The 26,458-nt window shown below is 35.1% G+C and overlaps 1 protein-coding gene and 1 non-coding gene across 2 annotated transcripts in view; one reads left to right on the top strand and one right to left on the bottom strand.

Moving 5' to 3' along the window:
• Nucleotides 1–1,470: 1,470 nt before the first annotated feature.
• Trnah-gug lies at nt 1,471–1,542 on the bottom strand. The gene has a single exon. It is a non-coding gene; the product is annotated as a tRNA-His (tRNA).
• Nucleotides 1,543–2,150: 608 nt separating this feature from the next.
• The window catches only part of LOC124366435 (estradiol 17-beta-dehydrogenase 8-like), a 132,490-nt gene continuing 108,182 nt past the window's right edge, over nt 2,151–26,458 (top strand). The window contains exon 1 of the mRNA XM_046822985.1: nt 2,151–2,203. The gene's annotated coding sequence lies outside the window, so the exon portion shown is untranslated. The remainder of the gene's footprint in view (nt 2,204–26,458) is intronic.

Here is a 26,458-nt window from a genome sequence, read left to right as displayed (position 1 = left end):
GCCTTAGTGTCGCATTAGTTGAACTAATCCCCGAACCTCAGTAAACATCGTACATGTGAATGTTTATCTCCTGTGTAACTAATGCGATCACTGGTTTAACTAATTACTAGTTCATGCTATTGTATCTAACTTTTATAACTAAAATTATAACTAATTTTAATTTTACATCGTTATTGAAGCTAATTAGCCAAAATATCATACATAACAGCACAAATCTTATGTGAGCAAAACCTATCATGTGCGTAAATATGAATAAACTTTGCGCTCCAAGGCCTAAGTTTTATAATTGTATATTACACATCAAACGTTCCAAATGCTAACATGTATTTGAACTTTCTTCTGCCTACAATAGTATTCACATTGTATTTAAAACTGTTTCAACATTACCTCAACATATTTAAGATAGATTTTGTATACAAAATCAGTCTTGCGAACGCCCAAAGGAAGCACCGTACATTTTTTCATAACTTCACCGAATACCACCCCAAAACCACATAATATTACCCTTCATAATATTACCCCCAAAACCACAACGCAACTTGTCGAAACGATAACTGTCTCTATTTAAAATTCATATTTTCGTCATTGCATTAGACCATTTATACAATTGTTTTAAATTCTTTAGTCATATAGCTCATATGATACACTTATTTATATTAAGTGTAAAACAATCATTTGCACCTATCTTTTTTACGTTCGTCAAGATTAAAATTGTATTAATTTAGCAACAGAGTTAAAAATTGTATTTTCCCAACAATTTCTTAAATTTCTCATAAATTAATCAACCAAAAACAGGCTAAACAGTTTTCGAGGTATTGATTTAAATCACATGAGAACGTTTCTGTCCCAAGTACTGGCGATAGAAATGTAGAAGCAAGTTCAAACTTGGAACAAAATTTAAATTTTAAATATTTTAACTTCTTGTTTTGGCCAGCCTCGTGCGCTATTTCGTTTCAATATGGCGGCCATTTAACTTTAAAAATTCTCGATCCCTATTTATGAACCTAGAGAAAAAACTAAAACTCATCTGCAATGTTCATAACATTTCCTTATATTCTGGAGTAAAAAATTTGTTTTGAATTTAGAACTGTTTTAGAGATTGAGTACACGAATATAAATATTTCAGATATCACAAAATATACCCACTTCTTTCGACTGATCCGGAAAGACTATTTTTATTCCTTGATCAGTTCAACTTCAGGCAAGAAAATTATAGAGAAAATGCCTTTAACTTTATTAATCAGTATAATAAATCATCGTTCATGAACTGGTGTATTTTTTGGCTTGATAATTCAAGGATCGGCTTAGGTAGAATTTAGTAAATAATTTTTTTAAATAAATTTGTATTTGTTATTGTAGTAAATCAATCTCACATTTATAAAAGTTATGAATGTATAGGTTATATCCTCTACTTTTCCTATACTATTAAAATTGTAGCAAAAATAAAATATAAGATACAAAAATATGCCGTGCCGTGACCAGGATTCGAACCTGGGTTATTGCGGCCACAACGCAATGTCCTAACCACTAGACGATCACGGCTATTTGGCTTCTTCCTTCATGGAGCGGTTCGGCTGTGAAGTGTTCCGAGTGTGGCGAGGCGTGAAAGCGATTAGGCATGATCAGAGCTACCGGACAGTAGCAGGTTTTTTTCACGTGATAAAGTGGGTAGATTACAATCCTCGAAACTTGGTGTTCTTTTTTTAATATAACGCCGGCAATCGCCTAAAACCGTATTATCTTTCAAGTTGACCATCGTCATTGAAATATTTTTTATCAAAGCATCAAAAACCTAATGTATTCTCAGCGATGTCTCACATTTGGGAACCTTTTTTAAATTCTGAATTTCATAATTGTTTGCAGCTTAAAATCAGACAGAAGGTCGGAACAATGATCTTCTCAGTTTTTAAACCAATATTGTTCAACGATCTTCCCGCTAGCTTCAAAGAATATAGTTATAACTCATTAATTACAACTTAAATGTATTGTTAGAATAAAATTAATAAGCTTTTCGGTTATAAAATCCTATGTGTTTTATTGTTACACACATTTTTAATTATTAACATTTTAGTTTATTTGTTTTTATTTATATTTATAGCCGCATAAGAATTTTTATCGTAATTTTATATGTTATTTGGTGTTAATTTCAGGCCTTTGCTGATTGAGTTGTTCTGAAAAACACTAAATGCAGTAAGGAAAGCTGGTAAGTAAAAGCATTTGTATTTATTTATTTACTAGATATCAATAACCCATCCTCGCTCTGTAGTTAATGGCTATAAATTGGATTACCATCGCGTATAATTAATTATACAATCTTAATTTAAAATCTATCGTATACATCTCTCATTTCAGGTATAATAATTGCGTATTAATCCAGGCAACATCATCTACCCGTTTTATATAACACCGAGCGTCCTCAGGATGTGGTCTCTACCCTGGGTTTCAACTACCAATATGTAATACATTGTTCCTTGTGATTAAATGAGTTAATTCAAAAACTCCAAAAAATAATGCATTGCTAATTTTAATTTCCTTTAATAAATTGATGGATATTAACATAATAGCCCACTTCAGAGATTTGACAATTCCAAAAATGCTGTAAAAAAGCATACCATCAGTAAGACCTTGGGTGACACATGAAACATATATAAATATACGTTCGGATAGATATATTTTTTCTCATATAAATTTTAATCTTTTCGTTATGATTTCATAATAAAGTTTGAATGCGAAAACAGTTGATACGAGAATAAAAATAGTGTATGTACTATATTTGTAGTGATGTTTGGTATAAATTAATGTATATGTTGAAAAAACAGTTTCATAAAACAGTATGGAAGACATGATTCCTTTACTAATTGATATTCAAACTGAGATTTTTAAAGAATATTTCCACAATTTTCTTTAAATTATTTTAGAGTCAAATTCAGTAGACTGAACACATTGTTAGGCTAACTAACATGTTGGTTCAACGTTATTTTATTTGAAGTTTTTCAGGAATTTGACACTATCCATTATGGCTTAAGTGAAGGTTAAAGTCCATGTTTAAACCTCTCATTCAGAAGAGACAGAAACACTATTTTAAAAACGTAGGTGTAAATTAACTATCCGGTTGGATGTTAATGTATGTACCTTTTTTACTAATCTGTAATCATTTAATTACCTCTGGATTAAAAATAAATATTTTGGATTAATATTTACCGGGAAGTATCTACAACGGTTTGCAAAACAGTTAAACTAGTTACAATCAGAGCCGAGAGATTCTCGATTTTCCCAAAAAAAATCAGGAGAGGAACAGTTTAAATAATACAAGAGCAGCCGGACAAACAGTCTACACTGATAGAATACACAAGTAGTTGGTGTCTCTGGTCGATTGACTGAGAACCGACTACAACGTAAGTCTAGGAGCATTAGATTAAATCGCTGAAAATTTAAACATGCTATCCATCTACCTTACTTCACAACCAGTGGAGTAAACTATTGTATAGATACAGTACATAGAATGTTTATTTTGCGATTTAAATATTTAGTACGTGTAATTATTTCTGTTAGTTTATTATTCCAGAATTGCTTAATGTTTGTTGTGTATTATAATAATTTTACCGTTTAGACTGACTCTTGTAGATAATAATACTAAGTAAGAAAATTAATTATAAGTAAATGTTATAAATCGGTGACAAGATTTGGCACTCTTGCGTTATAGTTCCCTCCCTAGGTCACCGACACTTTTTTTTACTTTTACTGCTATGAAACCTATCTAAACGAAGAAACATGAGAATGTATAACGTGGCAAGCTATCTAGTAAAATATTTAATATTTAATGTTTTAATTTTACATTAAATTTATTTCTACATTGGCATCTATGATGGCGCATGTCTAACTACGGAATATGGCTGAGCGTTAGTGAAGCCTATCATTTAGGAGGCTGACACAATTTCTCTTTTACTTGCGGGGGGATGTAAAACTCTATTTTCTGTGCACTAAGTCTCTCATTATCAAGAGCACTAAATTGTGTTATCGACGAGTTTGAACGTATAACAGGATTTCAGACATTTGCCATCGTTATAGGTTACAATAGGTATAACACAACGTTTCGAGGATTGGAATCTATCTTCTTCGTCAGGGACGTATTAATACATATAAAAATAACGAACAGATAGAAGTAAAGAAAGGAAAGAAAAGGGTTGAAACGTATACAAAAGCTGCTTGGAGTTCATTCCAGCGTTGTCACTGCACAGGATGCAAGTCCCGAACACAAATCACAAGTACGAGGATCACAATCACACATCACACTAGCACAGGCTATAGTGGGATATTGCACAGATACTGAGTTTATGCTTATAGGTTATAAGCATGACCTATGACAATGTCAAATGTCCGAAATTTGTTTAGCTCTAATTTGTTTTAATTAATAACAATTGTTAACAAAATATCTCACTGTGGCAGGCAAGCTTTATTAAGTGAAAGTACAAAATCCGACACAATACAATATTAAATCTGCAACCCGACTTGTGAAAGTGTCAGATTGTAGTTGTGAGCTAGCGATGTCACAACACAAAACGTATCGACAATCAGCGACTCCAATAACAACGTCACATGTGATGGATCATCTCCATCGAGACAGTGACATTGGATCACGTCGGAAACCCGGTGACCGGTGAAACATTTGCATCATACTTACGATATCGTGTAATATCGTAATGTCTGTATTTAAACGTTTCATTTCATATCACCGACCTTTACAGGTACGATAAAGTACAAAATATTGTGATACATTCTTCTTTATTCTGCCACCAGGATTAAAGTAAGCCCAAAAGTTATAATATACATTAATTGATCTTGCTGAATAATAAATCAGTCAACTAGGTACATAAAAATAAAAAAAACCAGGCCATTAACTATTTAAAGTTCAAATATGACATAAGACATAAATTAATGTTTTATCTGATGAACGCCAATTTGTAGATCACAGGAAAACAAAGAAAATTAAAATTTGAAATTTGCTGACCTTTGAATATTTAGTTAATATTCATGCTTATTCATGTTGGTACGGTTTTAAAAAGATTTAAAAAAATCTGTCCTAGCAATTTTAATATTTTTTTCAAATAATGTCGAATCTAAGCTTTTAATTAGTATACAGGGTGTTTTACGAGACGTTGGCGTAACTTCAGGACTAATTCACGTGAAAATAAAAACATTAATAGCTATTATCATTTTCTATTTCGCGGCATTCAAAATGTTTCAAACTTTGATATACCTGTTTATAAAACTGTCAATCCCACGTAGAATTTGCAGGAATAATTATTTATTGAACATTAACTGAAAAAACTATCATTACCAAATTTTTTAAATTGGTCGAGAAATAAAATAATTACATCAATTTTATTTGGTGAGTGTTAAGCTTATTTATATGCGGAACGTATATTCTTAAGTATAATTATTAATTGTGTTTTATTGGTCTTAGCATTACAACAGTTGTTTTTATATCAAATGAAAAATGTATGTTCATAAGAAGTTCTACTTTTACATAGAACTTACATTAAAGTTACAAATGCTGCCCGGAATGGAACACAACACAAGGATAGTAGAAATAATAATCTTTGTACAAAACTGTAATATTTTAATGCTACTGAATATTTACAAACGAAATGCTGAATACATTTAAACAGGCGCCAGAGGAATAAAATAATTAATGAAACTGAGGATTCTAAAGTGATAAGAAAAGCTGGAACATGTTGTTTGAACAAGAAGGCGTAAATCCTGATATCACAAACTCCTGAAAACATATTTATGTTGTCTTTCTTTATGGGTGTCAAATTGATATTTATCTTATCTTATCATTCGGATAAAAGTTATTAGTTTATCAATGAAACAGCTAGCAGTAACATATGGAACAATACAACTATTAACACAATTCTACTCACAATGCATCCAATAGCGTAGAATACATTACTGTGTATGTAATGCTAGGATTGTGCTAGTTATGTAGCAGACAATCCGTCCAATGCTATAATTTCAGCCACGAAAACTGAGCGATCGGTTGTTTCTGTGGCGCGCTCAGACTGCCGTAAAGTGAACTAACTTATCTTCCCCTTCACTCGCTCGGCAGATGTGGTAGCAAAGAGGAGTAGGTGCCTCTATTCCGGTCGGCTCACTTTCAAACTGCAGCGCTGCTGACGGCGATAGCGACGCTAGCACTATCACTCGGCACGATACCTTATTAACTAACCGAGGGGGTAGTTTATTTCTTGAGAGCTTACGAATATCTCGGAATGAGACAGTACATGCGCGTGTGCGCAGTTCTAGTGGCGGACCACAGAACTAAGTAAACTACTCTCCCCCAGACTTCACCACACCTCGAGCGTATGAACTCCTGTGTAACGAATACAATTAACAGTTGTACAAAATCAAGTACTCGTATATCTAATGCAAAAACCTTATCTGGCGTAAAGAAAATATAAGCAGGAAAGGGTTCATCACATTTGATATATCGAAATACTTCTTATGTTCTATTATTTGTACATGGACCTTTGCTCCAGTACTAATAAAACACACACTGGTATATTTCTACTGATCCGGTACCTGAACCTCTTCATTGCTGAATAATCTTGGGTACTGTCACTCTGTCCCGTGAGTTTTCTGCAGCAGTCAACATGTTAAGGTGGGAGTTTGGATTAGAATAGAATTGGAATAGAAAACTACTTTTGTATCACCCCACAGGAAATTGCGGGCGCTTAAAGTAAGATATTTTCACCTCGCGAGCCTTGTTTGAGTAAAGTACTAAAAGTAAAATTTACATTTTTTTTATTATAAATTAGCCCTTTCATGCGAGGCATTTTGAATGTGTTATAAAGTAAATTTTTAAATAGTAAAGTAACTTTCACATGTTGATGTTTGATTTGCCAAATTAATATGTTGTGGTGATGTCCTTCTGACGAGACCACGTTGTCTCGATAAATGGCTAACATCTATGGCTAATATTTTGTTTTAGGCGAGTTTGAGTCCAAATTTGAGTTTATCATCAAGTTCTTGAGTCCAAGAATGATTTTTCTTTGTGGACTAATTTGATTCAACCTTCCTTTTCGTGACAACAGCTGCAATGTCGAGCCATGATGCTAACGCGCATATACGGGGTGTACAGATATAATATTTTGCCGCCATTTTGTACTGGATCAATCTTTTTGAGTGCGGTTTGCGGCATTAAACTCTGCTAGATAAGCCCTTTAAAATGATGTGCATAATTACCTATGCTCCTATTTAAGATTTCCTTATGACTCCTTGCGGGACGTCCCCATGATATTACAGAAAACTGATAGTTCCTTCAGAAAGTGGATATTTAGGTGTAGTGTTGATGTACCAAATCTTGTGGATTTATCTGTTATCGTTCAGAAAATATTATACCTGTGCAGGACTTTATGTACACCCTGTATAAGTCGACATCAACGTGAAGGAAAGGAAGAAATTTTAAAGTTTTATTAAGTGATTAGGTTCGTAGGCGAAATTCCAAAGAACATTGAAACCACCACGCTCACCCCAAAGACATAATTTTAGTCAATTATTACTCTATTTTGGCAGCAAAGTGGCAAGTCATAATTTTATTTTAAAAACTACAAGTGGTGTTTGTAGGTTCTATTTGCTTCCATTACACTTATAAGTAAATTTTGCAATTTGTAATATTTATGTCTACGACCTCAGTGATCTCCAACCCCACATGTTTTGTCCATTCGGTACAAGTTTCTCTACAATAAACTTTATGGTCTAGTTTCGCTTTTAATGTGTTTTAATATATAAAATCATAATGTCAGTGTATTTGTTTTATGACGATATACTTTCTACAAAAAGGAAAACTTTTTAATAGTTTCAAAATACGGACTTATAAAAATTCTAAAGCAAAATTTCATGAAAAATATAGGAGAATAGATTTTCAAGACAAAAAAGATAGCTTATAAAACGACGATATTTTTACACCTTGTTTTATATGATCAAATGACACATAACGACATAAACACTTGTTTAATATTTCCTTGCTATTAATTTCAGTTAATAAGAATACATATTTGTATCTTTATTCTTCATATAACATAGCTATGGTAGGAAGGGTTGATTCAATCTGAATGTTTAATATACTGTTAATGTACAGTTCTTAAACTGGTTCTGAGTTTTAGGGTTTAAAAAAGGATTTTTGCTTCTTTTCATCTGTTGAACCATGACATATTTTCCTGTATTTTTTAACAATATTCTGTACATATACACATCATATTATTATTTTAAATTTAATTTCATGTTAACAACTGCTGCAGTTTTAAAGACGTCTCTAAGAGTATTGTTCTGGTTGTCCCAGATGGTGCGATAGTGTTATGGTAGAGGCTGTAACAAGTTTTATTAAGAAGAATGTATCATACCAATGATTTTAGCATTTCCCCCTTTTCGTAAAATGCTGTGCCCCCAAAAACATTTTAAGGCCGTAGTATTTAAAACCTATAATTAATTAGTTCAAAAATTCGTTTTAAATTGAAGTGTAAAGTATTGTACATAATGTTATATTTAATTCAGCCTATTTAAAATCTCCTTGATAAATAAACAAACAAAAAATTATGGTTGCCTGTAAAGTCGGTTTTACGGGCGAAGATTTTACGTGACAACGTCTTTTTCTCGGTAGAATATTTATTGATATGAATATTATTAAATTGCACAATAGGAACAAGGAATTGAATGAAAATAAGAATTGCACAAATTTTAACTATAGAAATATATTTTGTTTACTAAAACATTGTACATAATTTGAAATTAATTAAAATTTGTTATTGTAAATGGTAAAGTTGAATAACACATTTACTAAAATTGGAATTTGAAATTCTTGCTAAACACAGTTAAATTCTAACTTCGCGCGTGGTGATTGGTCGGTTTAGTTCGTTTGTTTGGTCGCACTGTTATGACAGGTTAGTGGTTATAATTTGTTATTTTAAATGTTTGACTAGCAATACGCGCTGTTTCTTCTCAATCGACTGAATTACGATTGATTGCAGAGTGATTTAAACTAATAATTTACTTAACACTATCAACATTTGTCAATAGTATGACATAACCTATAAACTCAGTTTCTCAACTTTTGTGTCAATCTAACAATTAATCAATCAATCATAGTTTACGATAATGAAATATCAGTGTACAATTATTTACCTTTATTGTTGTAGTTGTTGTAAATGACGAATCTAAGCACTCCACATTTTCACGAATAAACATAGTTATCTGCTTTATCCCGTGCGGATCCCGTGCGGCGGACCCACTGGACGGGCATCGTAACGTTACCGGGCGTTACACTTTTTCATGAGTGACTCCGAGCCGCAACCTAATTTAAGACGTTGTCACGTCAACAAGTCTTTTCGTAAAAGCAGGAAACGTTGTTTTTTAGACATTATTATTACTCGTAGAGTACAAATGATAAATAAACAAAACACGTTTCTTCAAATCGAAATGATTAATATTTCGTTACTTTTCAGTAACATTATCAAAAGCATGTATCAAATAAAATATAAACAAACAAAAGAATGAAGGTTATGAATACATTGCAAACAACAAAAACATATGGTATGAAAACAAGTAAATTAAACATGTAACCTTTCCTAAACGCAGATATAGATAAAATGTTTGAATAATAAATTTAAATTCACTGTGTCTCAAATTTAATCCAACAGGTAATTTTTTTTTGAAGAGCCATTATGTTTGCTTGTTCATATCTTTTTAGTAATAATTTGGTGTAGTATTTATTGTCATAACTTTGAAACTTCTTGATTCCAATTAGAGAGAAACAATTTTCAAAGGTTTTATTGTGTTGGACAGCATGTGCAGATACGGGTCTAAGTAAATTTTGATGTCGAACATCGGCACGATGATTGTTCATCCTCAGCCTAAGTGACGTAGATGTTTCTCCAATGTAGTTTTTAGGGCAATGTTGACAGGATAATTTATATACTACATTTTCACTGTTACATGTGATTTCTTCTGCTATAGAATATTTTTTGTGCGTAACACAGCTTTTGTAACAGTTTGTAGATTGCATCATACTACATATTCCACAGCGTGGTTTATTGCATGGATGGCATTTGTGTTTGAAATTTTGACTGTTGTCTTTATCTTTAATATATTTTGGATGAACTAATAGATTTTTAAAATTTGGTGGTCTTTTGAAAATAATTCTAGGAGGTCTATTAAAAAGATCCTTTGTTTCTGGAGATTGTTCCAATATTTTGTAGGCGGTCTTTATAATTCCATTTACTTTGTGTAATCCAGGATGGTACTGAGTTACAAGTTTGGCATCTTTTTCAACAACACTCAAAACATGGTTTGTATTTTTAGGCTTAGCTATTTCACTGTTAATCAATTTTGCAGGGTATCCTCTGTTGATTAATGAATTTGATAATGTTGTTACATAATTTTGGAAGTCAGGGTCATCTGTACATAGATTCTTAGCTCTTAGAGCAAATCTAATATACTATACAGCCGCATGTGAAACTGACTGACTGACTGATATATGTATACAAATTCTAACCTACTTCTAGAAGTGCTAGAAACTTGAAATTTTGCACGCAGGTATCTTTTGCCGTATAACCAACAGGAAAAGTCTGAAAACCGGGAATTTTTCATTTTAAAACCCCTCAAAAAAAATTCGCAAAAAAAACGCGCATTTTTTACCCTTGCAGGCATTTTTTATAAGCCCGATAGCGGGCAAACCGTTGGAGCTAGCTCGGATCTGACGAAAAATCGTTTAGTCAGGAATGAAGTGATCTACAAAAAAAAAGGTCCAGTGACTTTTTGCTCTATCTTCCATGGTTAAGCGGCAAAACGCTCGAATATTTGACATTCCAGAGATTTTTTCGCTTAAAATAATTTTCGAGCCCGATAGCGGCCGAACGATAGGTCGTAGCTCAAATCTGATTGACCCATCAAATTAGCAAATTGCGCGATCTACAGAAAAGGTCCAGTGACGTTTTGCCCTATCTCTATTGGTTTGGCCGAAAAATACGTGATTATGTGCAATTTTTTTGTAATATTTATGTGCAAATTTTGTTTTTTGAGGTCGATAGCGGCGAAACCATTGGTCGGAGGGCAAAATAAAACAAAGGTTAGATATAGGTAATGAAGTGATCTACATAAAAGGTCAGGTGACCTTTTTTACTCTATCTCCATTAGAATTATATATTATATACAGCCGCATGTGAAACTGACTCACTGACAGATCAATACTAATTCTAACATAGTTCTAGAAGTGCTAGAAACTTGAAATTTTGCACGCTTATGCCTTTTTACCGTGAAACCACCGGGAAAAGTCTGAAAACCGGGAATTTTTTACTTTTTAAATCCCTCAAAAAAATTCGAGAAAATTCGCGCATTTTTCACCCCTGCAGGCCTTTCTTGTAAGCCCAATAGCGGGCGAACCGTTGGAGCTAGCTCGGATCTGACGAAAAATTCATGGTCAGGAATGAAGTGAACTACAAAAAAGGTCCAGTGACTTTTTGCTCTATCTTCCATGGTTAAGCGACAAAACGCTTGAACATTTGACATTCCAGAGATTTTTTCGCTTAAAATAAAGTTTCGAGCTCGATAGCGGCCGAACGGTAGGTTGTAGCTCAAATCTGATTGACCCATCAAATTAGCAAATTTTGCGATCTACAGAAAAGGTCTTGTAAATTTTTGCTCTATCTCCATTAGTTTGGTCGAAAAAACGTGATTATGTGCAATTTTTTTGTAATTTTCACGTGAAAAACTTTGTTTTTGGGGTCGATAGCGGCGAAACAATTGGTCGGAGGTCAAAATAAAACAAAGAATAGATTTAGGAAATAATATGATCTATAAAAAAGGTCCAATGACTTTTTACTATATCTCCATTAGTTTGACCGCAAAACGCGATTAAGTGAAAAATATTTGGAAATTTTCGCCTACAAATTTTACATTCCGGGCTTGATAGCGGCTAAACGGCTGGTCGTAGGTCAAACCAATTTTCAATGGAATTTAGAAAACAGCACGATCAACAATAAAGGTTTTTTTGACATTTTGCCCTATCCCCAATGGTTTGGCCGTATTACGCGTTTTTAAAGTATCGATTTTACAAGTTTTACGTGAGATATTGTTTTCTGGGCTCCGTTGCAGACAAAACCTTAGGTTTTAGGCCAAATTAAAAATTTTTTTTTTAATACAAAATAATGCGATCTACAAAAAAGGTCCAGTGGTCTGTTACCGATCTTCCATGGTTTTAGCCGTAAATAAAACGTGATTATGTTCAAACTTTCACTCAAAAACTTACCTTCTGGGCTCGATATTGGCCGAACCGTTAGCCCTAGCTTAAATGTAAAATTTTTTGTAACTAGCTATTCATAGAATCTAAAAAAAAGTTCAGCAGCTTTCTATCGTTTATCTTTCCGTAAGCCTGATAAATGCTTTAAATTACAGATTCTTCGTCGTTACTTTTAGGGGTTTTTTAAATCTTGCAACTATAATTAGTGCGATTCATGCTGGTTCCAGATTGAACTTGTATTACTACGTTACGAGTGACTAAAACCGCCCTCCACGTCAGGAGTTGGCTGAGCGTTAGTGAAGCTTCAATAGTAGATAGGGACAGAGTGTTTTTTATTATGTTCACAGACACAAACACCCTCTAAAATAGGGCCCACGTTGTGTCATTAACCCCTTGTAACATTAACCCCCCCCACCCGGGAATTTGTTCATATGACCAGACAATATCCTGACTAAATTAAACCCCCTGATGTCTTAACCCCCTTTGACATTAATCTCCCCCCCGGGAACTTCACGGCTTGACTAGATTGTCTCCTGCTGATATTAAACCCCCTGTTCGACTTAAAATACTGCCTTAATGTCGGTTTTTATTATGTTTATACTAAACAACAATTCAAGATAGCTGACCAGTGCAGACTTTTATGCCAAGCGTTGTACCGACTAAACCATAGATCGTAGATCAAATCTGAGGTCACAATCGAAACACAAAATTAAATTTCCGACAAGAAAGGTTCCAGTTACTTTTTCTCGTATCTCTAACGGTTAACCCGTAAAATATCATTAAAGTCAAAACTTTGATTAAAACTGAAATATTCAATAAAATGGGTCCAATTTAATTCCGAATTCCGCTTATCCCCGAATCTGGCCAACACCCGTAAGGTGGCCTGGGGTGTGTCATTAGCCCCCGGTAACATTAAACCCCCCCCCCCTTAGGGAATTTCCCGGTATGCCTCACGTCGGAATTTTAAAAAACCACCAAATCTCTCTTATCCCCGAATTTGCAAGCGTACATCATGGGGGCCTGGGGGCGTAGCCCCCAGCGAGCCGAAGGCGAGTCTAATATACTATACAGCCGCATGTGAAACTGACTGACTGACTGATATATGTATACAAATTCTAACCTACTTCTAGAAGTGCTAGAAACTTGAAATTTTGCACGCAGGTATCTTTTGCCGTATAACCAACAGGAAAAGTCTGAAAACCGGGAATTTTTCATTTTAAACCCCTCAAAAAAATTCGCAAAAAAAACGCGCATTTTTTTACCCTTGCAGGCATTTTTTATAAGCCCGATAGCGGGCAAACCGTTGGAGCTAGCTCGGATCTGACGAAAAAATCGTTAGTCAGGAATGAAGTGATCTACAAAAAAGGTCCAGTGACTTTTTGCTCTATCTTCCCATGGTTTAAGCGGCAAAAACGCTCGAATATTTGACATTCCAGAGATTTTTTCGCTTAAAATAATTTTTCGAGCCCGATAGCGGCCGAACGATAGGTCGTAGCTCAAATCTGATTGACCCATCAAATTAGCAAATTGCGCGATCTACAGAAAAGGTCCAGTGACGTTTTGCCCTATCTCTATTGGTTTGGCCGAAAAACGTGATTATGTGCAATTTTTTTGTAATATTTATGTGCAAATTTTGTTTTTGAGGTCGATAGCGGCGAAACCATTGGTCGGAGGGCAAAATAAAACAAAGGTTAGATATAGGTAATGAAGTGATCTACATAAAAGGTCAGGTGACTTTTTACTCTATCTCCATTAGTTTGGCCGCAAAGTGCGATTAAGTGAAAAGATTTGGAAATTTTCGCCTACAAATTTACATTCCCGGCTTGATAGCGGCTAAACGGTTGGTCGTAGCTAAAAAAAAATTTTCAATAGGATTTAGCAAATAATGTGATCTACAAAAAAGGCTCAGTAACATTTTGTCCTATCCTCAACGGTTTGGCTGCATAACGCGTTTTAAAGTATTGATGTTTTAAGTTTTACTTGATATTTTGTTTTATGGCCTTTATTGTGGTCGAACCCTTAACTATAGTACATAATGAAAATTTGATTTTAATGCAAAATTAGGCGTTCTACAAAAAAGGTCTAACGAGCTTTTGCTCCACCTCCATCGGTTTGGTAATAAATGGCAATATTTTGTAATTTTGACGTGAAAATTTTGTTACTGGAGTCCATAGTGGTTGGCCCGATTGTGCTAGCTTAAATATCAAAACATTTATAAATAGCTATCGGTAGGTTCTGAAAAAAGGTTAATTGGCTGACAAGGCTCCAAGAGGCCCAAATGTGGGATAACCCCCGGTAACATTAAATCCCCCTCCCGGAATTTCCTAGTATGACCAGATAACCCCCTGAATAAATTAAACCCCCGGAAATTTCAAGAAAACTGCCAAGTGCAGTCTTTTGTCCTAAGCTCTGTACTGCCTAAATTATAGGTCATAGCTTAAATCTGATGGCATAATCGAAAGAGAAAATTAAATTTTCGACAAGAAATGTGCAGTCACTTTTTCTTGTATCTCTTACGGTTTAGCCGCAAAATGCTCTTAAAGTCAAAACTTTGGTTAAATCTGGAAAATTCGATAAAATGGGTCTTCTTTTAACCCCAAGATCCCTAATCTGATGCTCAGACATAAACTTTCCCCGAATCCAGTTAACGAGTGAATACACCCCACATTAGATATTGGCTGAACGTTAGCTAAGCGTCAATAGTAGATAGGGACAAAGTGAATTTTTATTATGTTTACAGACACAACACCTTCTAAAATTGTAGGCTTATGTGTCATTAACCCCCGGTAACATTAGCCCCCCCCCCGAAATTTTCTAGTATGACCAGATAACCTCCAGAATAAACTAAACCTCCTGATGTCTTAACCCCCGGTAACATTAAACCCCCTCCCACGGAATTTTTCCATTAATTACTAGATAAACTCCTGAGTAAATGAAACACCCTGAGATGTCTTAACCCACGGTAACATTAACCCCCGCGGAATTTTCTGCTATGACCAGATAATCTCTTGAGTATCTTAAGCCCCCTGATTTCTTAACCCCCGGTAATATTAACCCCCCGGCAATTTCCTGGCATGAATAGATAAACTAATCAGTAAATTAAACCCCCTGATGTACTAAACCACGGTAAGATTAACCCCCGCGGAATTTTCTGCTATGACCAGATAATCTCTTGAGTAACTTAAACCCCCTGATTTCTTAACCCCCGGTAATATTAACTCCCCGGCAATTTCCTGGCATGACTAAATAATCTCCTGATGTTATTAAACCAACTGTTTAACTTAAAATACAGCCTTAAGGTAGTTTTTTATTATGTTTATACTAAACAATTCAAGATCATCATGGGGGCCTGGGGGCGTAGCCCCCAGCGAGCCGAAAGCGAGTATATATGTTACACTCAAACACCGAATTCGGACAATGTCCGAAATTTTTTACTCACTCGCGCGATGTGGACAACGTGAATTACCCACGTCGCGGATTGAGCATTTTTTTTCGGACATTGGCCGAAGCGAAATACCCAGAAACGCGTTGTGGGTAAGCGAAAGTACTCAAGAGGACGAAATAAACACGTTCATCGGAGATTGAGCAAAACCATAATACCCATAACCCGACGTGGGTAATCTAATTTGCCCACGTCGGGTTGTGGGTATTTGTAATTTGCGCAAACGCCGAAATCCGTTTCCCCACAGTCCAGACGTGCAGGTCGAGACATGCGCCCCCCCCCCCCCACTATCGTCACTGTTAGCAACAAATAGGCCTACTGTCTATTTTCATTGACATTAGTGCACTGTCGTTATACACAAGCAGTTTTTCTTTGTTCTGTGCGTAAGTGGCGTGTGTTGACTTATTTTAAAGTGCTGTTGTGTTTTGTGATTTTGTTTGAAATGAAGGAATCATTTCACAGTAAATTGGAAGATCTGATGTCCAAGAAGAATGGTCTCACAAGTCGAAATTTTATTATCGAGGAGCCACGCTATGAAGAAATTATCAAGCGAAGTAAAGGAGGCAAAAACAGAAGAGGAAAAATGGTCAGTCCTTGATGTCTAAAGATTATCGCCGAATCAATCGGTTTTGATGTCATAAACATTGGGCGATAAAGAAATGTTGATTGAAAAAAACAACTGAAGAAATGACAGATATATAATATTTCTGTCGCATTGATCAAATGTATGACACAATTCATTCAGCTCACTTACGAGTTGGTCATAAAAAGAAAAAGCTATGGAAGCCGAGCTAAAAAAGAAATTTTGTAACATTACCAGGGAGGTAATTAAAATATATTTGGATCTTTGCGAACCTTGCGCACTTAAGAAAAAGTCAAAAAGTAAAGGGCTGGTTGTTAAACCCATTCATTATGACAGCATTAAATTCACGCTGCCAGTAAGATATCATAGCATTTCTCTAAATAAGACAGTTTCTCCTTTGCTGACAAATACCTAAGCGTATTACGCACTGGCAGTTGTTTATAATGAGGTATATGGCATAGTTGACATAACATTTATGTTGAGTCGATTTATGTATTTTTATTGTATTTTAGGTGGATCTAATTGATATGCAATCAGAGCCTGACGGCGAATACAAGTTTATCCTTAATTATCAAGATCATCTCACCAAGTTTGTTGTTCTACGTCCCTTGAAAACTAAAACTGCTGATGAAAGTATCCGACATCCTTTTGGATATATTTTTGCTTATTTGGGGCTCCATACATACTTCACAGTGATAATGGACGGGAATTTTGTAAACCGGGTATAAGTGGTAAAAACAAATTACTGTAGTGAAAAGATTCCACCCTAGAATTTAGTATTTTTGTAATGGTAATGGTACGGTTTTCAGGTTATCGAGAACCTAGCCAGTAAATGGAGTGCCATAAAACTAGTACATGGAAGAACCAAGACACTCGCAGAGTCAAGGGTCTGTCGAACGGGCCAATCAAGGACGTTCGAGATAGTCTTGTGGCTTGGATGACTGATAACAACACCTCAGGATGGGGCAAAATGGTCTCAGGATCATTCAGAATACTAAGAACAACAGTTACCACAGTGGGATCAAGAGAACCCCTTATGAAGGCAATGTTTGGTTTCACCCACAGAAAAATGGATTATTAGATTCCCCTTTGACAGCCGACGTCGTAAAAAAAAATAACTACTGAGGAAGAACTAGAAGGAGAGTTCTCTAAGCTTGAAAAAAGTTTTAATGAAGAAGACAACGAAGAAATAAATGCTGTGGATGAAGATGCTTCGGGAGATTTTGACAAGGACTGTAGAAAACAATGAACACGTAGAAAAAGAAAACTATGTCCAGCGATAACTTAACACTCTGTAATATAGATTGTGACAAAGCAATAGATTGTGACAAAGCAATAGATTGTGACAAAGCAAACAGCTGTTTTGAATGTGGTCAGCACATACATTATGAAGTTTTAAATAACGAAGAACCTAGGCTTTACCTTTGTGCACTCTTTGCTCAAGAAAATCTGCCATAGACACAATACGAGAAAAACTGTGTAACTGCATTGAAAAGTCAGGCAGCCAAAATGTTAAAGCGTACTGAAAGAAAATTAACTCCAGTCTCAGTCGGCGATAACGTTTTTGGTAAACATTCCTGATGTCGACCGGGGCCGACTAGCTCCAAGAAATGTAATGGCTGTTGTAATAAATAAGAACGATGATTCCTATACCCTTGGTACAAAGCATGGAGTTCTTGACAAACAGTTTTTCCAGAAACCAGTTCCAGGTAGCTCCTAATAAATTTATTAATAAACATCGATGTACCTGATGAACAGCTCAATGTCCGTAAAGAAGCAATGAAGTCATCCGGGTCCAAACAAGGTTTCATCAGATGTGGATGCAAGAAGAAGTGTTCGGGCAGATCTTGCAAATGTGTAAAATCAAATTTAAAATGCAATTCTAAATGTCACGGTACACTTCTTGTGCTAACAAGTAAAAGTGAATACTTTCTGAAAAGAACTTTATAAACATTGAAAGTGGTACATGTGTGAAAAAATAACTTTTTTTTCTATTTTCAATAATAAGATACTTGTATTTTACTGTTTAGTTTTTTGTTTTGATTGAAATAAATGGAATTTCAAGGAAAATTTGATTTTATTTTACTTGTTATAATGGAATTAGTGTAGGGTATGGTATGGTTGTGTTTGGAGGCTTTTCGGCGTTTGCGCAAATTACAAATACCCACAACCCGACGTGGGCAAATTAGATTACCCACGTCGGGTTATGGGTATTATGGTTTTGCTCAATCTCCGATGAACGTGTTTATTTCGTCTCTTGAGTACTTTCGCTTACCCACAACGCGTTCTGGGTATTTCGCTTCGGCCAATGTCCGAAAAAAATGCTCAATACGCGACGTGGGTAATTCACGTTGTCCACATCGCGGAGTGAGTAAAAATTTCGGACATTGTCCGAATTCGGTGTTTGTTTGAGTGTAACATATATACTATACAGCCGCATGTGAAACTGACTGACTGACTCACTCACTGATATATAGATATTCTAGAAGGGCTGGAAACGTGAAATTTGGCATATAGGTACCTTTCACAATATGACCCGGAGGAAAAATCTGAAAACCGGACTTTTTTACTTCTAAACCCCTAAAAAAAATTCGAGAAAATTCGCGCATTTTTCACCCCTGCAGCCAGTTTTTGTAAGCCCGATAGCGGGCGAACAGTTCGAGCTAGCTCGGATCTGACGAAAAATTCATAGTCAGGAATGAAGTGAACTACAAAAAAGGTCCAGTGACTTTTTGCTCTATCTTCCATGGTTAAGCGACAAAACGCTCGAATATTTGACATTCCAGAGATTTTTTCGATAAAAATAATGTTTCGAGCCCGATAGCGGCCGAACCGTTGGTCGTAGCTCAAATCTGATTGACCCATCAATTAGCAAATTGCAAGATCTACAGAAAAGGGCCAGTGACTTTTTGCCCTATCTCCATTGGTTGGGCCGAAAAACGTGATTATGTGCAATTTTATTTGTAATTTTCAACTTTGTTTTTGGGGTCGATAGCGGCGAAACAATTGGTCGGAGGTCAAAATAAAACAAAGGTTAGATTTAGGAAATAATATGATCTACAAAAAAGGTCCAGTGACTTTTTACTATATCTCCATTATTTTGACCGCAAAACGCGATTAAGTGAAAATATTTGGACATTTTCGCCTAAAGATTTACATTCCGGGCTTGATCCTCAAAACACGTCATTTAATAAGTTTTAGTAAACGACGTGTTCTACAAAAAAAGGTTAGTACGTAACATTTTGCCCTATCCTCAACGGTTTGGCCGCATAACGCGTTTTAAAGTTTTGATTTTTTTGAGTTTTACGTGAGATTTTGTTTTCTGGGCTCTATTTCAGACAAAATCTTAGTTCTAGCCCAGATTAAAAATTTGATTTTAATACAAAATAATGCGATCTACACAAAAGATCCGGTGACCTTTTACTCTATCTTCCATTATTTAGCCGTAAAAACGTGATTATATTGAAAATCTCACTTAAAAACTTACTTTTCGTGCTCGATAGTGGCCGAACTGTCGGGCCTAGCTTGAATGTAAAACTTTTTCTAAGTAGCTATTGATAGGATCTACAAAAACGGCCCAGCAGCTTTCTATCGTTTATCTTTCCGTAAGTCTGATAAATGCTCTAAATGGCTAATTCTTTGTCGTCACTTTTAGGTGTTTTAAATTTTGCAACTATAATTAGTGCGATTCATGCTGGTTCCATATTGACCTTGTATTACTACGTTAACGAGTGACTAAAACCCCCCTCCACATCGGGAGTTGGCTGAGCGTTAGTGAAGCTTCAATAGTAGATAGGGACAGAGTGTTTTTTATTTTATTTTATGAAATATTAGTTCATTGTCAAAACTCTGGCGTGGAATGATAATTTCCGAAGTAATTTAAACCCCCTGATCAACGTTTTATTTTGATAAAAATTACTGTACACATGTTCTCGTAGCACAGACGCACATTTCCCAGAAAAGTACCACGCGTTCTTATAACCCTCGATAACATTAACCCCCCCTCCCGGGAATTTCCTGGTTGATGAACTCCTGATTAAATTAAACCCCCTGATCAACTTAATAATCTGATAAAGGTAGTTTTTAATTTATTTACACTAAATCTGTTTACACAACAGCTGACCAGTGCAGACTTTTATCCCAAGCGTTGTACCGACTGAACCAGAGATCGTAGCTCAAATCCGACGGTGGAATCGAAAGACAAAATTAAATTTCCGACACGAAAGGTCCAGTCAATGTCGTATCTCTAACGGTTAACCCGTGAAATGCCATTAAAGTCAACACTTTGATTAAAACTGAAAAATTCAATAAAATAGGTGCAATTTAATTCCGAATTCCGCTTCGGAATTCCGCTTATCCCCGAATTTGCCCAACACCCGAAAGGGAGCGTGGGGTGTGTCGTTAACTCCCGGTAACATTAACCCTCCCCCCGGTAACATTAACCCTCCCCCCGCAATTTCTTGGTATTAAAAGATAACCAACTGAGTAAATTAAACCCCCTGATGTATTAACTCCAGGTAACGTTAACCCCCATCTGGGAATTTCCTGCCATGACCTCATGTCCGAATTTTACCAATCACCACATCCCTCTTATCCCCGAATTTAAGGCACTTACTTTGGGGGCCTGGTGGCGTAGCCCCCAGCGAGCCGAAGGCGAGTTTATATATACATTGTAAAGGTTGAATAAAGTTAATTGCATATATTTAATTTCATAAACTGTTAATTTAACAAGAAATGAATTATAAAATCCTGTCCGAAAACGTGTTAACAAAGAGTCCGAACAGTAGTAAATAAAGAACCAAGAAACCAACGTTATAAAAAACAATGGTAAACGTACAGGTCACAATACGATATTGCTAATTATACGTGTAGAAGTATGGCTCCAATTGAGCGATTGGGTCGTCAATTCCATACACATTGACCAATGGCAAGTCCAATAACAGTGCAGTGATATATGACGGATCTCTCCATGGAGACAGTCGTTGGCTCATTTCGTGATCTGAATGACCTTTAAATGCTTTTCGTCGCAATTAAAAATGTCCTAACTAATAAATCATAACTGTTCTGTGAAAAAAGTAAATCTTCCAACACGCATTAGCTTACTATGTTTTAAAGGTCAAAGATACTCGTACCAGTACATTACATCTCGTTATATAAGAAATCACATAAACGAAGGTAGTTTACTACTATATAGTAGTTATGTCGAAATCAATCACATTGATTATATATTAAGATATGAGCAAATACTGATCTGTGATTAATTATGTATGCCAACTGTATAGATCGGATAGTGGGACAATATTTGCTGTGGGTGTGGCAGCACTGTTCCCATGTGTTTAGAGTGGCGATTCCATTTATGGCCAGTTAGGATTGTTTTGTGGATAAATCTGGATACACGATTAGAAATTTACAAGTCTATATTTGTATATGTTTCGAAACTCAGCATAAATTACAAGTATAATTTTTATGGTATATGGTTTATTGCTGGATAGAACTGTAAACTATGGTTTGTTCTTAGGAAACCTTATTTACATTTAAATATTTTGTAATCCAAGAATTGAAAAATTCCACCTTTTCAAATTTCTACATTAAATTCTAAGAATCTACGTTGTTTAGCATCTAAAGCGTTGAGAATGATAGAGCACAACGTGCATATTATGCTTGGAGACCAAGCATGAAAGGTTTCCTGCGTGAAAACGATAAATGTTATAGCCTATTCAATAGTGAACTCAGCTTTTCTGACCCCGACAGCTATGCTACTCAACGTGCGCTTGGGAGGCTAAGAGGGATGTGCAGGCACAGGTTAGTTTCCCAGAGATAGCAAAGATCCTACTGACACAATTTTTATTTTATCCATGTTCTTTTATTGTAATCCTGCATATGGTAACAGTATGGGAGTGCCAAAGGCCGAGTGGTCTAAGACGTTGGACTTTGAGGCTGAGTTAGAGATAGCGCAGGTTCGAATCCTGTCTGTGACCGTTGCAATTTCTATCAGTACCGTCGAACTTGTACTGTATCGACTCTCCCCATTATTCTGTTTGATAAGTATGATAAGTATTCTGTTCGGCTTCTCCTTTAAAAAGTATCGAGGGTAGATATCGACAGAATTTAAAAGTACAGCACAGGGCTGTTCGTTTTATTTAAAATTTATGTAAATACGACCACGTATCTGCCCATCGAAGGGCTGCAGGATTGTTGTCTATGGAGACCAAATGCAGGCTGCAGACCTGCGACCTAATCCACCTCGTCCTGTCGCTTCAGGAACCGCGGTACTTGGTGGAGAGACTCCTGTACCGTGGCGAGGTTGCTGATCGCAGAACACGACAGGACAATCGGCTTCACATCCTTCGAGTAAGGCCCCAGATAGGGAGGAGATCGTACTTTTCTTATTTTGCCCCCAAGTCGTACAACTTCCTCCCCTGTGATCTAAAATCACTCAAGGAGACTGCCTCTTAAGTCTTTATTGGCGATTTGCAATTATGTTAATACTTTCATATAGTTTGTTTCATTGATTTAATAGCCATTAGTTTTAGATGACTGGAGTTGTTTTGAAAAGCTGTTTGTACAGAGAAGCGTTCGACTAACGCTCCTAGAGGTTGAGAGATCTCCGTGCCTGAGTAGACCAAAATGAGTGTCGAATAAGGCCGAAAGCTCTCAGAAGACGGGAGGTTTCGGATTTAGTTCGATGTACATTGTTATAGCTTTTACGGATCCAGGTGGTTTAATCGCATATTCCATGTAGGAGTGCAATGAAAAAATATGTAATTATTGTGAACCAAAACGTAATTGGATTGCCAATACTTTTCCAAAGATTACTTAACAAAAAATATATATTTTGCCTGTAGGTTTTATCAAAGCAAAGTTATAAAAAGTGGTAAATCAACAATGCAACAAGGCATTGCCAATCAGACTTGCAGAAGTGTGATCTGAACGTCACAACACCAATCATACTGACAGTTGTCGGCTCCAATAACACTGACACTGTCTTATTTCAAGTACTCAGTGAACAGAGAAAGCATCGATTCCACAGTTTACCGACTATTTGATTGTCATTACTCATTTAATGAGTTTTAAATAGCAGTACTAGAATCTATGTGAGTAAGCAAGTACGTGTTGAAAAGTACCGAAATTTTATTAACTCGGTTGACTGAAATTGTGCAACTTATTTAAAAAAATACACGCCGTTTCCACCGGAAAGGCATCGAGCATGATGGAAACATACCAATACGTGAAACACTCACTTACTTAAGGAAACTTGAGGATATTTTTGTCCTCCTCTCTTGTTGTAGCAAGGAAATCTGTTATGTGAACCCTTTTCAAATATTAATCAAATCAAATCAGTTTTTTACTGCCGGAACATTATACAACGCAAGGCAAATGTCAAATTTTTGCTTTTTACTTGCTAACATTTTTGTCAAACACACCACAAGAAATCTCATTCAAACATACAATTTTGCAAACGTACCTACATCCATTCATTCACCAATTATTCCCACTTCCAGCGACGAATTTTGTCATTCTTTTTAATTGGTGGTCTCCCAATCATAAGCGAAAAACTCGTCAGCATTATAAAATGTTTGTGACACTAAAAAGTGTTTCAAACGAGTTTTTAACACTTTGAGCGTTTGAGTGTTTTTAATAGAATCTGGTAACTTTTTGACGAAATGAACACCTGCCTGTGAAGGCAAGTGCTCATAAACCACCGTTCTGTGTCTACCAGTTCGGTAGTTATCTCTGCCTCTAGTCTCATACAAATGTGTCTCGGCCATTCGTCATGGCACATTTAGACAAACAAAACAGAGTTGTTTCCAAGATGTAGAGACTGGGCAGCGTCAACAGTTGCAAATTTTTGAAGGCTTCCTTGCTAAAATAGATGATGGTGTACGTCTGTTGAAATCGTTATGTTACATTTCATGTGAACTTTTTAAATTTGCATAAAACTTAATTTCTACGTGACATGAGTGAGTTATATGATGCGACTATATTTAGGCTAACTAAATTTCTCTTCGTATCTCGAGGGAATACTTTCTCTGTGGTTGGCTGTCTTCCTATCCGCAGGTTAGCTCAAGAATGAAATGACATTAATTTGAAAGTTTTCTTTCAACCTAAGCGAAGACCATTACGCGGCAGGTAATGTGTCTTACTCTTACATTGATTTAAGAAATCTCAATAGTTGATTACTTTGTAGCATATAGGCTTTATGAAAGCAAAGATTTAAATGAAGTTAGAGACACAAACGGTAATATATAACTTATTATATAGTGCAGTCATTGAAGCGAAAAATACGGTCTTACCTCCGAATTTTTTTACTGTGAACCGATTTGCATGAAATTTTGGAATTAGGCTCATCTTACCCTTCACTTCAAAAGTGAAAATGATCTGAACTCCGCCTATTATTTTTAAGGGGTGTAAACAACCCCTTAATGGAAAAATTGACATTGAGCCATTTTATCGCTAGAAAACATGTCTACTAGTAAATGGTGAAATTGTAAAGTGTTTTCTAAAACAATTATCTCATATTAAAATAGTTTTCAACCCCTTGAAAATATTACAACCATTGCAAACAACCCCTAAATTGAAAAAAACACAAACAAATACTTTGGTATGACATAAAAAGATGTAAGTATAGAGTAAGTAATTTTTATATTCTCTATAATAATCATCAAATTGTTAACCCCCTTTCAACCCTTGAAAACTACCCCTTGGTAAAAAATTATTAAACATTTTTATAAAATGAAAAGGATTTAAATATTATTCCACACTCTCGAAAATGATTATCATATTCTTAAGCTTTTCTACCCTCAAAACTACCCCTAAATTAAAACAGTAAATATATATATATATATATATATATATATATATATATATATGATTACATATTTAAAAATAATTTAATTTAGATTAAAAATTGCCATTTATTGAATAAAATATTAATAAATTATATAAAATTCACTCAAATGTGTTATATATACATATAAGAACGTTGGTATGTATTCATGCCTACGTTTCCAAAATATATGAGCCATATTATGTATATATATATATATATATATATATATATATATATATATACATTACAATAGTTTTGGGTCTCTATTATATTGCGTACTTTCACATAGCTCCAAATATTCACACTCCGAAATCTTCAGTTACTAAGTAGAAAAAAATGTGATAAGTTTCTGGACCATAACTCCTACAATTTTCATGCTATCACAATGAATAAAAACCATTGTAAAGGTAATTAAAAGAGCTACAACATACTTAATTGCAATATGTAGTAAAAAATCTTTTTCTAAAACGGTGAAGGGTTAAAGGGCTTAAGAGAGGCTGTGATTGCGCTGCCACGCGCTCTTTAAACAATCATATCTCCATCAATTTTCTGTTTGAAAGAAAAAACAAAAAAACCAAATTTTTTCTCAAAAAAATACCTACATTTTTCATCTTACACTTTTATACGTATCTGTCGTCATTTTTGAGATATTATGAAAAAAGGTAGTTTTTTTAAAATTTGAAATTTTTTTTAATCGTGACTTTTTTGAAAAATATTTGTCCTGAAGCAGCCAAACTGATACAATCTATCAAACTCTTCATAATAAAGTTAATTCTAGGCGGAATACGTTTAATTTTAATTATGGTGGAAATTGCAATTATGAAACCCATTGATTTAAAAGAAAAAACATTAGATGCTCCTCTTATTTGCAATACAGCTCACTTATTTTACGTGCAAAAGACTTTTAATAGTGCTCATTGTAAAGCTTATTTCAAGCACTACAAAACCCTTTTTTATTAGAATGCCTAAAATGCATCTGCTCGCCGCTAGATGGCATTGACCACATCGATCAAATTTCAGACAAAATAAAAAACGGCTTTGATCTTTAATATCTAGCTTAATATTGCACTTATAATACTTTATAAAAAATAAAATTGTTTATTTATTTATCTGCTACAATTTTGTTCTTTATACATTTTTCGATAAAATGTATATTTTTGGAGATATTTGCAAAAAACCGATGAAAAACGTGAAAAAATTGCGAATTTCCAATTGCCAATAACTTGAAAAGTATTGGATTTTTCGAAAAACTTTATAGATGATTTTTTGCTTTACATTAGGCCTTCTATCGATATCCGAGGTTATTTTGAA

Source organism: Homalodisca vitripennis, chromosome 7 (genome assembly GCF_021130785.1).
Source record: "Homalodisca vitripennis isolate AUS2020 chromosome 7, UT_GWSS_2.1, whole genome shotgun sequence".
NCBI lineage: Eukaryota > Metazoa > Arthropoda > Insecta > Hemiptera > Cicadellidae > Homalodisca > Homalodisca vitripennis.
This window is presented reverse-complemented; position numbering and strand designations above follow the sequence as displayed.